The sequence below is a fragment of the Amblyomma maculatum genome, chromosome 3 (genome assembly GCF_055883805.1).
Source record: "Amblyomma maculatum isolate TAMU_Amacu chromosome 3, ASM5588380v1, whole genome shotgun sequence".
NCBI lineage: Eukaryota > Metazoa > Arthropoda > Arachnida > Ixodida > Ixodidae > Amblyomma > Amblyomma maculatum.
In genome coordinates this window covers 172,649,984-172,661,983 of record NC_139346.1, presented here as the reverse complement: position 1 = coordinate 172,661,983, position 12,000 = coordinate 172,649,984, and the positions used below count along the sequence as shown (strand labels likewise).

The 12,000-nt window shown below is 43.9% G+C and overlaps 1 non-coding gene across 1 annotated transcript; it reads left to right on the top strand.

Annotated features, from left to right (window-relative positions):
• Positions 1 to 208: 208 nt before the first annotated feature.
• On the top strand, positions 209 to 281 carry TRNAK-CUU (transfer RNA lysine (anticodon CUU)). Its single transcript has one exon. It is a non-coding gene; the product is annotated as a tRNA-Lys (tRNA).
• Positions 282 to 12,000: the final 11,719 nt, after the last annotated feature.

Here is a 12,000-nt window from a genome sequence, read left to right as displayed (position 1 = left end):
CTAAGGGACACAGCCGCAGTTGAGCTAACGGACTCTTGGACCCAAGTGACGGCCGTGCACTACTGCTGCGCCCCACTTTTTCTTAATCCACTACACGTAAAACCGCTATGCGTCGACACTATTTATCATTAAATATCATCTGTCAAATATGGGTCAGCGATTCTTGCCTTATCTTTATGTAGTCCCGTAAAAATGTGTAGTAGCCGTCGCCCGGCTAGCTCAGTCGGTAGAGCATGAGACTCTTAATCTCAGGGTCGTGGGTTCGAGCCCCACGTTGGGCGCTTATTTTTTTTTTTGACCAACTTGTTTCTTTTTATGGCTCACGAGGCGTCAAATATGAGGCCGCAAGTTTTCCGAAAAATGTGACCTATGGAAGTAGTCCCGGTCAAATGATCAAAACAGCCAAGAGATTAATTTATGGAAACGAGTTATAAAGGTAGGTACTTAAGAAAAAAATTATAAATAATAAAATCAGAATATTCAAAATAAAAGCGAATATAATAAAGATCGACAAAAAGTAAATGTTGCTCAAAATAAAATTAGTTGTAGCGTTCGGAAAAGCAACAAGCGTAGAACGAGCTCGCCATGCTTTCGGGTCGTTCCATGCCAACTGACCCAACCTGTGCACTCGACCATTTTCGATATCTCTGGAACAAAATTGTGGGATATCAAGTTATTATGAATAACGTTTTCGCAGCTTATTCTCCCACTATTGCCGCCAGCTTAAGTTTGCAAGCAATAGCGAATCCTCAGTTCAGTTCAGTTCAGTCGTTCAGTCGTGTCCGACTCTTCGTGACCCTATTGACCATGTCACGCCACGCTTTCCGGTCTCTCACTATCTTCCTAACATCACATAATTTCATCTGCAGTGCCTAGTCGCAGATAAAAAAAAAACTCTAAAATATAAAAATTTACACGCTAGCCTTTGAAAAAATTTTCCCACTACTATTGCATGTTGTGCTCTTTACAAAATGAACTGAACTAACACGAAAATATATACGAAGAGAGGCACATTTGAAAATTTTCATCTCAATGCACCGTCATACAGTAGTCATTTAAACTATTTTTGATGTTCCTATAACAAAGCAAATAATGTAATAAAATTATCGCAGAGGTCAATAAATGTGATGTGCTTAAGCGAAGAAACTCTGATAATTATAAAAATACGTTCTCAGCAATATTTAGCCACCTGTTGCGTAGGGAGGTGTTCCTAATAAAAATATGCAATAAAGTATTAATCCTTTATTTCTGAAAATTTAATCCAAGTATTTTTCCTTTAAAGCGAAATATTATTTTTTAAGTTAAATCCACGAGTTCAAAATTGGCGGGGCTCCATGCTTCACTTCACTACAGTGCACGCTACAAACGACAAGGAAGAAACAAATTAGTACCACTGCATGGTGCTTTCAGTGCATTCTTCTTATATTTGGCTCTCTGAAGGTCCCTTGGATTGTCCATTCTTATCTTGCCACTTTAATCTCCTGGGTCGCTGAGTACGACATATATGTCCCGCGCGAACTGGTAAAGTAGATAAAAGCTTGATGTGGTGAAGCCTGCGCATACCTTTCAATGGTAGCACTCTTGAAAACCGCTCGCTGAGGTCGCCTTCGTTTTTTTTTTTTTTTTTTTTTAATCACTTCTGGCACTTCGCGAGGACTACGACACTCTTCATGATCTTCTCCGCTCTAACAGCTCATAGGGGATCAGTATTTGATATTTGTATGGCCTCTGAATGCTTACTCTTGCTGCCAAGCGCTTCACTGTTCCACCAATACCGTCACAAGCACTCTTACCGTGTGAGGTAGCAAAAAAAAATCCATTCGGCTGACAAATTGAACTCGGTTTCATGGTAGCAAAGGTTTATGACGTTCTCTCTAAAATTCTTGTATTGAGAAGGTGCACCATAAGGAAAAGTAATGAATTTTCTTAAAGGTCCCCAGAAAGGGGTCACCAAGAAGGGTAAACAACGCCATAACACTGATAGTTATTGAACCACCCATCATTCTCCCGCAAAAATTTTCGATCTAGCTTCTGCAACACCAGAGATATCGGCGATTAAAAATGACCCTTCCAATTTTTCCTCTCAACTCGTACGCCGAAGGGAGCCATAAAAAAAAAAAAACAAAGAATACAAGCAAGTTCAAAGCTCCGCCCAGACATACGTCACTTCGACGAACTTCCGGTTTCCGCGCGCTCGCTCGCTGGCGTACTCCGCCAAACCCGTCCTCGCTTGCACACGCCTGAGGAGTTCGCCAGTTCGCGCAGCGACGGTTAGTGTAACCACAAACCCGTGGTTATCCTATGTTACACGGCGGACCAAACCATGGTTGCACCACTAACCGCGGTTACCGCAAACCGAGCTTGACGTACCAAGATACTTTGTTGGGCGAGTCGGTACTTATTCATTATTGATATAAACAGCGCGAACACGAAAACAAGGGACAAGAAACAAGAAAGCCACAGTACATGCGCTGACTCACAACTAAACCTAAGCCGTTTACTCCAAGGCCCAGAAAAACAAACATGAAGAAAACGAAACAGTCACGTGGAAAACCCCTGGGTTCACCTGCTGCATAAAAATTACTGATTTTTATGCAGCAGGTGAACCCAGGGATTTTTCACGTGACTGTTTCATTTTCTTCATGTTTGTTTTTCTGGGCCTTGGAGTAAACGGCTTAGGTTTAGTTGTGAGTCCGAGCTTGACGACCTCGGTTTGCGTCGTTAACCGAGGTTATGACGGCGTCTGTTGACGGAAGCTACTCGTCGGCGCCCGAGTGCGCGAAACGTACGAGCGGGTCTGCTTCACAAAGTTATTCATTTGCCCACAGTATCACGTTTAAAGATCGGTGTATAGATTATGGTGCCGCCTGACGTCTTCGATTACGGCCGACAGCGCAGCGACTGCGTACTGAAGCCTTGTCGTGCCTACAGTATCGTTTGAACGGCTTGTTGCTGAGCAGAACGCCAAAAAATACGCGGCCTTAGCTATGAAAGTACACGAGTTTGCAACGCTTGCAGCACGGGATGCCGCGAGCAGGCTGAGGTACGTTACACAATTACCGCGGGGGTGGAACGTGCGAGCGCGGCGAACGCCGGCGCCGTGCGTGACCGTCCCTAGTCGTCGCTAGGCCTATTGTTTCGCTTCGAAGCCGCGGCGGTCGACGCTTTGGAACATGATTAACGCTGTCGTAAATCGTCTACTTATGAAACTGCCTTATAGTGATTCCTATCCTGCCATAGTAAAATAATTATAGGATTAACTCTGCCGACGCATTAATCGCAGAGCTAGTACGAGCAGATCGGATCAGCCGAAATGCACCAGCGGCAGCTGGCTTGAGCAGAAAGTAGCTTGTATCACGGCTATCGCTCTTACCAGCAATTTGCTGCTGGTCAGCGATCCTCACGAGGGCTTCGTACTTGATATTCGGCTCAATATTCCAGACGCCAACAAATTTTAGCACGCTTTATTTCGGACATCGGTGCTAACGATCCGCCGTGTGATTCGCGAACGGTATGCGGGAGGAGGGGCCACAGCGGCGATGTTTACGGCGGTCAAGGAGGTGCTGCCATCGTGCGGTGCTTGACCGTGCTGTTGACGCCTCGTCGGACGACACTCCGATACCTCTGAAACCACGTTATATAAATAAGATATTTGTAAATGCAGCTTTGTTCTGCCGATCCCTGCGTCGCTTCGGTTGTTGCACTTAATGGGCAATGGCCACCTAACCGATAAGGGCGGCGAGCTGTAACAGCCCGCACAGAGTTCGAGCAGCGCACGAGCAGACGACTTTCGCAGCTACCGGAAGTGTGTTCGTGACGTCATGGTTGCAGTGACCGCAGCGAATGGCAGCTTCTAGCAAGCCTTGCCAGTCAACCGACCCGTGACGTCACGGGATTAGGAAATAGTTCCATGCGACACCACCAAGAGACATTCCCTCTGCCCGCGAATTTCGAAAAACGCTGTTTTTAAAAATTAATAATAAATCGCTGGCTTTGTTCCAAGGAGTTATACTTTGCGTTAATGCTCAAAAGGATGTGTTCTACACACTGAACACGTTTATCAGTGGTTTCTTGGGGGCCGTTTCCGTGGACCTTTAAGTTCTGAAAGATCAGTTTTAAACTTCTTGAACACTTCCCTTTGAAACGACCAAGTGGTAATTGTGTTGTGTTCTAGCGAGTCTGAAACCACAACAAATGTCTTGAACGAAATTTCTGCCCTGGTCTCTTGTGCGCGGTGTTAAAGGACAATAGGATGCAACGTTGCCTGCGTACTGGCCCAGTGGTATGATTGTGGAGCATCCTGGACAATAAAACTAATTCTCAGCAAAATCCATAAGTATGATTGCCTCGTCTATTTTAATTCCGTTATTACTTGTGCTATACTGAACTGTAACCAAGCTTGCTTTGTCTGCTTTTTTGTTTGCCAAGTTCCTGATTTTACTTTTTAAGCCCAAATACTAACTGAACTCTGCCAGGTCTACGTGTTTTATTTATAATTGGCTGTTGATTTGTTTGAAACATCCTCCCCTATGTATTGTCTAGCCTCAGGCCTTTAGGGTATATAAATAAATAAAATAAATAAATAATTCCTTTTTCAGCTTTCTCGATCATTTTGTCTGTTCCTTGCTGATGAAGTGATGAATGGTTATGTGCTTCAGCATCTCCACGAATTTCTCACAATGCTATTTGCGGTTGAAACAATTGTCTCTAGACGACAGTAAAAATCATTGATCCACTGTTGTACCTGCACAGTTCCATCCTGATCTTCAAGATGCACTGCATTCCGTACGAGGCAAAGAAAATTTAATTATAATGCAGTTTGAAACTGCGCCAAAGTTTCTAAATATTCGCATACATTGAATGACGATATGGCAAAACGCATAGTATACATCAGTCGCTAACAGCATATTCTCGCAATTTTCAGTTGTTTCTAAGAGAACGAAAGAGAGCAGCGATACTCAAAAGCAGGAGAAACTCGTTCGGAAGGAAAGAATCGTGTGCTTTTACCTGCACACTACTCTTAAAGTGGCATAACCAAATCACGGAGAAAGCACAACAAAACAATGTATTGAAATTCTTGAAACTCGCCTTGTTCTCCAAAAAGCAGAGACGTAGACTGACGACCTCGTTCGCCTCGCCTTGTTTTCGCCATGGACACTACCACATTGAAAGGAAACCCGGTTTTCCTGTCGAAGAGAAGCTCTGTCCTGTCAACGTCGCAGAACACTTGCCGCTCTGTTCAAGCTCAGACCAAAGGGGGGAAATCTGATAGATCTCGTTGCTCTTGCGGGATGAAGACCATGATCGCAGCCCTTTTGATCCTCATTGCTAGTTAAGGCCGGTTCAGACGAGCAGACAGGATTGCGGAGTCAGAGGAGAGCTGTTCCGGCGTGAATTTAATGACAATGCTTTGAGCAGTCTGCAGCGACCATGACTAGACACGAGCCAGTCATGTGCGTTAAGCAGTGACGCGGCAGTTTATCCGCACGTACCATCCCCAAACGAGTCCTATGTGGGAGCCGGGCTTTAACGCGCGGAGTATGTATCATGATCATAATGAAATGCTGCCTCGTCATTTTTATTTATTTTCATGCCTTTGGCAGATTTCTGGACTGCCGGAGCTGGCAGTGTCCAGGCCCTGCTTAGCCTTAACTGAGAAGTGGCGTCCTGCGTGCTGACTTATCTCTATTTGCAGCCGGTGGAACGTACGCTGCAGTGAACAGCAAGCGCGGAGACGCGTGCGTTCAACTCAGATTTGAAAATTTATTTCCTCGCTTTAAACAAAAAGTACTCTGATTAATTTTTCAGGAATAAAGGTCGGTGACTGATGCTTTGAAAGTAATCATATTGTGACCGTCAGTGTTCGACGCCAGCGGCCTGAAATTGTGCATGTGGTGCGCTTAAAGCCGTACTTTTCGCGTGACTGAGCGCTTCCTGCAAGTGAAAACTTGCGTTATTGTACAGTTGTACAGTTCACCTCACGCCTATTTTTTTTTTTTTTTACTTTCTCCTCTCACCTTGTCATCGGGACGATGTTTTCGTTCACGGGGGGGAATAATGCCACGTGCCTAGCTCCGCGCGACAGCCGTGTTTGGCGCCGACGACGACGAAGCGGTTGTTGTTGGCACGAGCGGCGCGCTGGTGCTGGACTCTGTGTTCGGAACGACAAGCGACCATTTTCTCTGGTCCTCGGCTACGTGTACCTTCACGGCTCCCTGTGACTTCAGTCGTGACAATATTTTTACTAGGAACACCTCACTACTCAGCAGATGGCTAAATATGGCTGAGAACGCGTATTTTCTGATAATCAAAGTTGTTTAGCCTACATACATTACGTTTCTTGATCCTTGCAATAATTTAATTACAGTCTTTGCCTTATGAGCAATATGGAAAAATAGTTGAAATGACTACTGTAATAAAGTAGATTTAGATAAACATTTTAAAATATGAATGTTTTGTATCTTCTTTTTGTATGATTTATTTAATAAAAAATAAAACAAATTTTGTTCACTTTATTTCGTAAAAAAGCACAACATAGAGTAGTTGTGCGACAGACGTTTCATAGGTATGTGTGTAAAGATTTGTTGTTGTTTTTTTCTGCGACTAGGTTATGCTGCTGCTGGAAAACTTAAGATGGCAACCACGGCGCGAACGCGTTTTTTTTTTTTTTTTCACGAGAAATAAGCCGGAAAAATGTTGCTCACGATAACTTGATCAAGCTGAATTTTTTCCAAAGAAATAAAAAAAAAATAGCGGGTGCACAGCGTGGATCACTTAGCGTGGAACGACCCTTTCGCATTTCGACACGTGTCTGGGCATGTGCAGTGGAACGCGTGGTGGCGGATCACGGTAGCGGATCGCGGTAAACTAAATCTTTTTATTGGTTCTAGACTTTGAAATTCCAGGGCGCTGTTCGTTTTCGCTGGTGAATATTTATTTCCCTAGATACTAGACGTCTAGATCTTTAAACTCAGTTCTCTTGGTTGGTGACTTTAATTCACGTCATGTGCGGTGCGGCTATAAGACAGATATCTGCGGCAAGCGTATTTGGGATTCGGTAACATATAACAACTTTTCCTGCAGAAGTTCGGGTTTGGCCACTTTCATACGAAAACACACTCATTCTGTGTTAGATTTAACTTCTCTCTCAGCCCTTTTGTTAATAATTGGTTGACACATGAATGTGGCACCTCTAGTGATCACATATCAATTGTTTTTTTATGTTAATTGCCCCTTAACGCTTGCGACTTCTCAGTTGAAGTAATTTATTAGGTATACGTTTCAGTTAACTTTACCCTCTACTCTTGAATCAGTTAATAACACATGTGAAGAACAAAAATCTGAACGCTTATGCTTGATGATTGCCGTAAGAAGTCATAGTTCTTGGTACGGAGTTCGAAAGGGAATACTACAGCTGTCTGGTGGAATGCTGATTGTTCCTGATATTACAGACGTATAAAGGCTGTACGGAAGAAGCTCCTCCACAATCAGGGCCCGAAAAACTGGCACGATTACAAATTCATCGCAGCTAATTTTAAACGTACAATTGCAAAAGCGAAGGACGAGTATGACGTTCAACATTTCGATTTCCTTTCTAAATCTGGCAACCTAAGTGCTCTTTCCAGGCTTTTAACTGTCGCGGAAAAAGATTCCGGCCTGACAAATTATACCTTCTCTTGTTTTTACTCCTCATAAAGTAATAGACACAATTGAAACAATTGCCAAAGGACTGGACGAGTGTTTCTCGTCTGCACTTCCGTCATGCTCGATGTGTGTAGTGCCAACGAATCCAGTTAAGTATGGCCTTCAAATTATCCTTTCTGAGCTTTATCCCATAGTGATAAGATTGCAAGTCGCTGCTCCGAGTCCTGACAGCGTAACTTCGCAAATGATAAAGATCCTATTTGAGGAGTCACCTCACTCGTTATTATAGCTAGTAAATTATTCCCTCAAACATGCTTGGATACCTCCAGAATGTAAACTTGGCAAAGTGATTTCTTTACTTAAGAACAATAGCGGTGCCTCTTCTATAGATAATATTAGACCAATTTCATTAACATCAAACATTGTAAAATTAATTTAAGGAGTCATACATATTTCGGACTTTGTGAACCAAGAAAATATCCATAGCCCTAGTCAAATTGGTTTCCATTCAAAGTGTTCCATCCGGAATGCCCATGCTGACCTCAGAGTCGAGTTCTTTTAGCACGGAGCCAAAAAATGCACGCTGCCTTGATAACGTTAGATATAGAAGCCTATGATAGCGTTGAACATAGCATTCTATTGCAAAACCTAAATGCTCTTCAGTTTCAAAATTAATTAGCAGCGTGGATATCTGCATTCCTTCAAAACCGAGAATTTTTCTGGGCATTAAATGGCGTCCATTCTTGCATATGCAAGAAAGCCAGGGGAGTTCCTCAAGGGGCAGTCCTCTCACCTGCGCTTTTCAACATACTACTCAGCTCAATTCCAATTAATAATGAAGTCTGTACCCACGTATATGCAAATAATATAGCGTTTTTTTTTCTTCTTTTTTTTGCGGCTGCATCAGATATTCAGTCCCTTTGTCTCCGCTTGCAAACGTACCTAAACTCTATTGAGAATTGGCTGTGTGGCTTGCGACTCACGTTAAATGTGAACAAGACCGGTGTCTTTCTCTTCAATATAAAAGATCCTGTGAGTCTGTCTTTAATGTATCAGCAACAAATAATTCCTCAGGTTAGGTCTTTAAAGTATCTAGGTGTCATTTATCAGATGATAACCTTACATGGCAGCCACACATTTACCATGTCGCCACGAAAGGAGCTCCGGGCCGTGGGCATGTTGCGCCGAATAAGCCGTCCCCTGTCTAGAATGTGGAGAGATGCGCTATTAATGGTTTATGTAATGTATATCCGTCCAATTTTATTGTTCGTGTCAGTGTTGTTTTCTGGTTTGCCAACTCAAAAAAATTCGTCCGCTTGTTCTTTTGGAGCGGGAAGCGCTTCATTTGTACCTTGGGCTTCCAAAATGTGTTCCCAACAATGGTCTCTATGCCTTGCAGTCTGAATTTCACAATTGCTATGTAGATTACAATTAGAAAATTACAATTACATGTAGATTACAAGAGATATATGAGTGACATTTGCACCGATCTATGTTTGTTTTTTGCTGCCAACCGACATCTTTTTTTTTTCCTTTTTTTCGGTGTTCATTGGCCTAAATTTTACACCCCGCAGGGAATTATGGTCCAAAATTTGAAACAGGCTTTGAATGCTACCCTTCGTAGCATTCTTTGGGTCTTCTGTTGAAATTGTCTTCCTGTCTTCGACGACATTTTCCCGAATAATGCTAAATATTTATCATCCTTTAATCTTAACGGAATATTAAAAGATCGTTTAGGAAGCCTTCCTGCTATAGTTTAACAGTAGCAACCAACGCATCTCATTGTAATGAAAAGGCAGGTGTGAGTATATATTGTCCGCATCTAGACTGGTCTTTTTCTGTGCGTCTTCCGGACTTCACCCTAATTTTTCAAGCGCGGTTTCCGACGGTGGTACTTGCTCCACGAAAACTAAACTCCTCTTTTCCTGCGGTGGCTGTAAAATGCCTCTATCCTTGTGCTCGTCCCTCTCTCCTTCAGTGGACTCTGCAGTTGTAAGAAGCATCCTCTCCGTGATTCCTCGACATTTGATACTTGTACACATGGCATGTGTACCAAGTCACAGGAATATGACTTTAAATGAATCTGTTGATAGCTTGGCAAAAAGTCCCTCAAAGGCCCTGTATTACCTATCATTTCGACGACAGCGTACATCACCTCAGCGATGTTTCGGAGAAGCGTTTGGTTAAACCTGACATATTTCAAGATCTGATGATTACCTGCCCGGGGCATGGCACAGCTTTTTTTTTTTTTTTTTTTTTGCACATAAAGAACAACATGGGTTAAAACCACGCGATTTGGGCTGCGTGATTCATTACAAATCGGTAAAGCGCTCGGCTGGGGGATCCAAGGGATGGAGGTTTGATTCCCGGATGGAAACTAATTTTTTTTTTTTTTAATGAGGAGGAGTCGCACACCTCTTAAGCGTTGCTAGGCAACGCCGGCAGAACTTGGCGAGAGGGCTACGCTGCTGGCCTTGGCTGTAACGTCACTCGGTCGCGGCATACGGCATACGCGAAGCTCGGCTCCGACCCTCGTAGTGGAGCTTTTCGCTTCAAAACTTTCTCTGCTGCCCAATTCTTGGTCGATCCCCCTGTGTGGGTATGTGTCATATGTTACTTGGTAAACAACAATAACAACTGAGCCACCTCGCGCGGACAGAGAAAGTAAAGAAAGAGAAAGAAAGAATTCGAAAGAAAGCCGCGCGTCGCAACAGCCGTCGTTCGCCACCAGAACGGCGGCGGGTGCAATGACGGCATACAACAGCTACGAGCAACAGTGGCAGCCGAGCCCCCCCCCCCCCCCCCCCCTCTTGTTCCCAGCCCCGTAGGGCCCCAGGAACGGCGACCCATCCCCTTTAATTTTATTAAAGCCAGGAGGCGCCTCATACAGATGAAAATTCGAGAGATGGTAAACACAAACAACTATCAGGAACGCAGAGGCAAGGAAGCAGCCCAGAAAAAAAAAGTATCGTTAGTGTATAACAACATCTAAAAACTTAAATTTGGAGGCAAAATGAGATAAAGAAGGTGTGCTGGTACACCTACTGCCAAACTTTATGTAAACCGCATTCATAGTGTAAAACGCCTCCAAGCTAACACATGCCCTTTTACCCTTACTCTTTCCAAGAATCTTCGTCTCATTCATCCGCGCCTTGCATCACCAAACGCGTGCACTTGTCCTTTAAATCTGATACATTTCGGGCATGGTCCCCCAAATGCTAGTTGATGAAGGGGCCAGTTTGGCCAACATAAATATTTCCACTTGTTAAGGGAATAGTGTAGACCACTCCAAGAACACTTTTTAAACGGAGAGTCGTGCTTTATCCGGCAATCTTCCTTTCTTGAATTGCAGATTCGGGGGCCTTACATACTAAGCAATGGCAGTGCCTTAGCTCAGATATGCGAAGATATACGTAGCGAGAAGTACGTTTCCCTGGCTGAGCTTGTTGTGGTCATGTATGTTTAGCAATGAGAGATATTGGGTATATACACCTTTTATTCATTTTGCTTGACGGAGACAACGGCCCGTATTCCGAGTTTTCTTCGTTATCAAAAGTGTCGCTATCTCCCCGACATCGAGTCATATAATTGGTGGAAACGCCGGAACATGTTGCCCCTTCTTCCGTTTCCGTAGTGGCAACACACAGTTCCGGCGTTTCGACCAATCAGATGATTCGGGGTCACGTGAGATAGCGACACTTCGATAACGATGCAAACTCGGAATACGGGCCAGACTGCCCGATGATCTGCGAAGTACATAGCATGCAGCGGTCTCAATTTTGTCTATTCAGTATTTCGATTTGGCTGTTTCCAAACGCAATGTCTCGTACATTGATTACCCACCGGTGTCAAGTCCATTTGGTGCCACATTCTCTCGATTGTTCACAAAGTCTGATTCAAATGTCCGGGTTGCAGATGCACTTTCAGAAACTCGAGTGGAGTGATCAGCCACACGACGTGCCTTCACATCCTCTTTGGTTGGTTCCCGTTGACAGATTGACTTATAGGAAGGGAAAGGCGCGGTAACTGTCTGGCTTGTTTTCTGTGGACACCTCAACCGCGCCGTAACGGAAGGAAGGAAGGTGGGAGTGAAAGTGGAAGGAGAGAAAGAGGAGCCGTAGTGGAGGACTACGGAGTAATTTCGACCACGTGGGCATCTTTACCGTGCACTGGCATCGCACAACACACGGACGCCACTTCGATTCGCCTCCATCGAAACGCAACGCGACTGCCGCAACCGGGTTCAAATCCAAGTACATCATTTACGTTTAATATTTAAGATAACAGTCATGTATGCTATAAGAAAATAAAACGAAAAAAAATGCTCATTCTTCACATCATAAATTTTTTTTATGA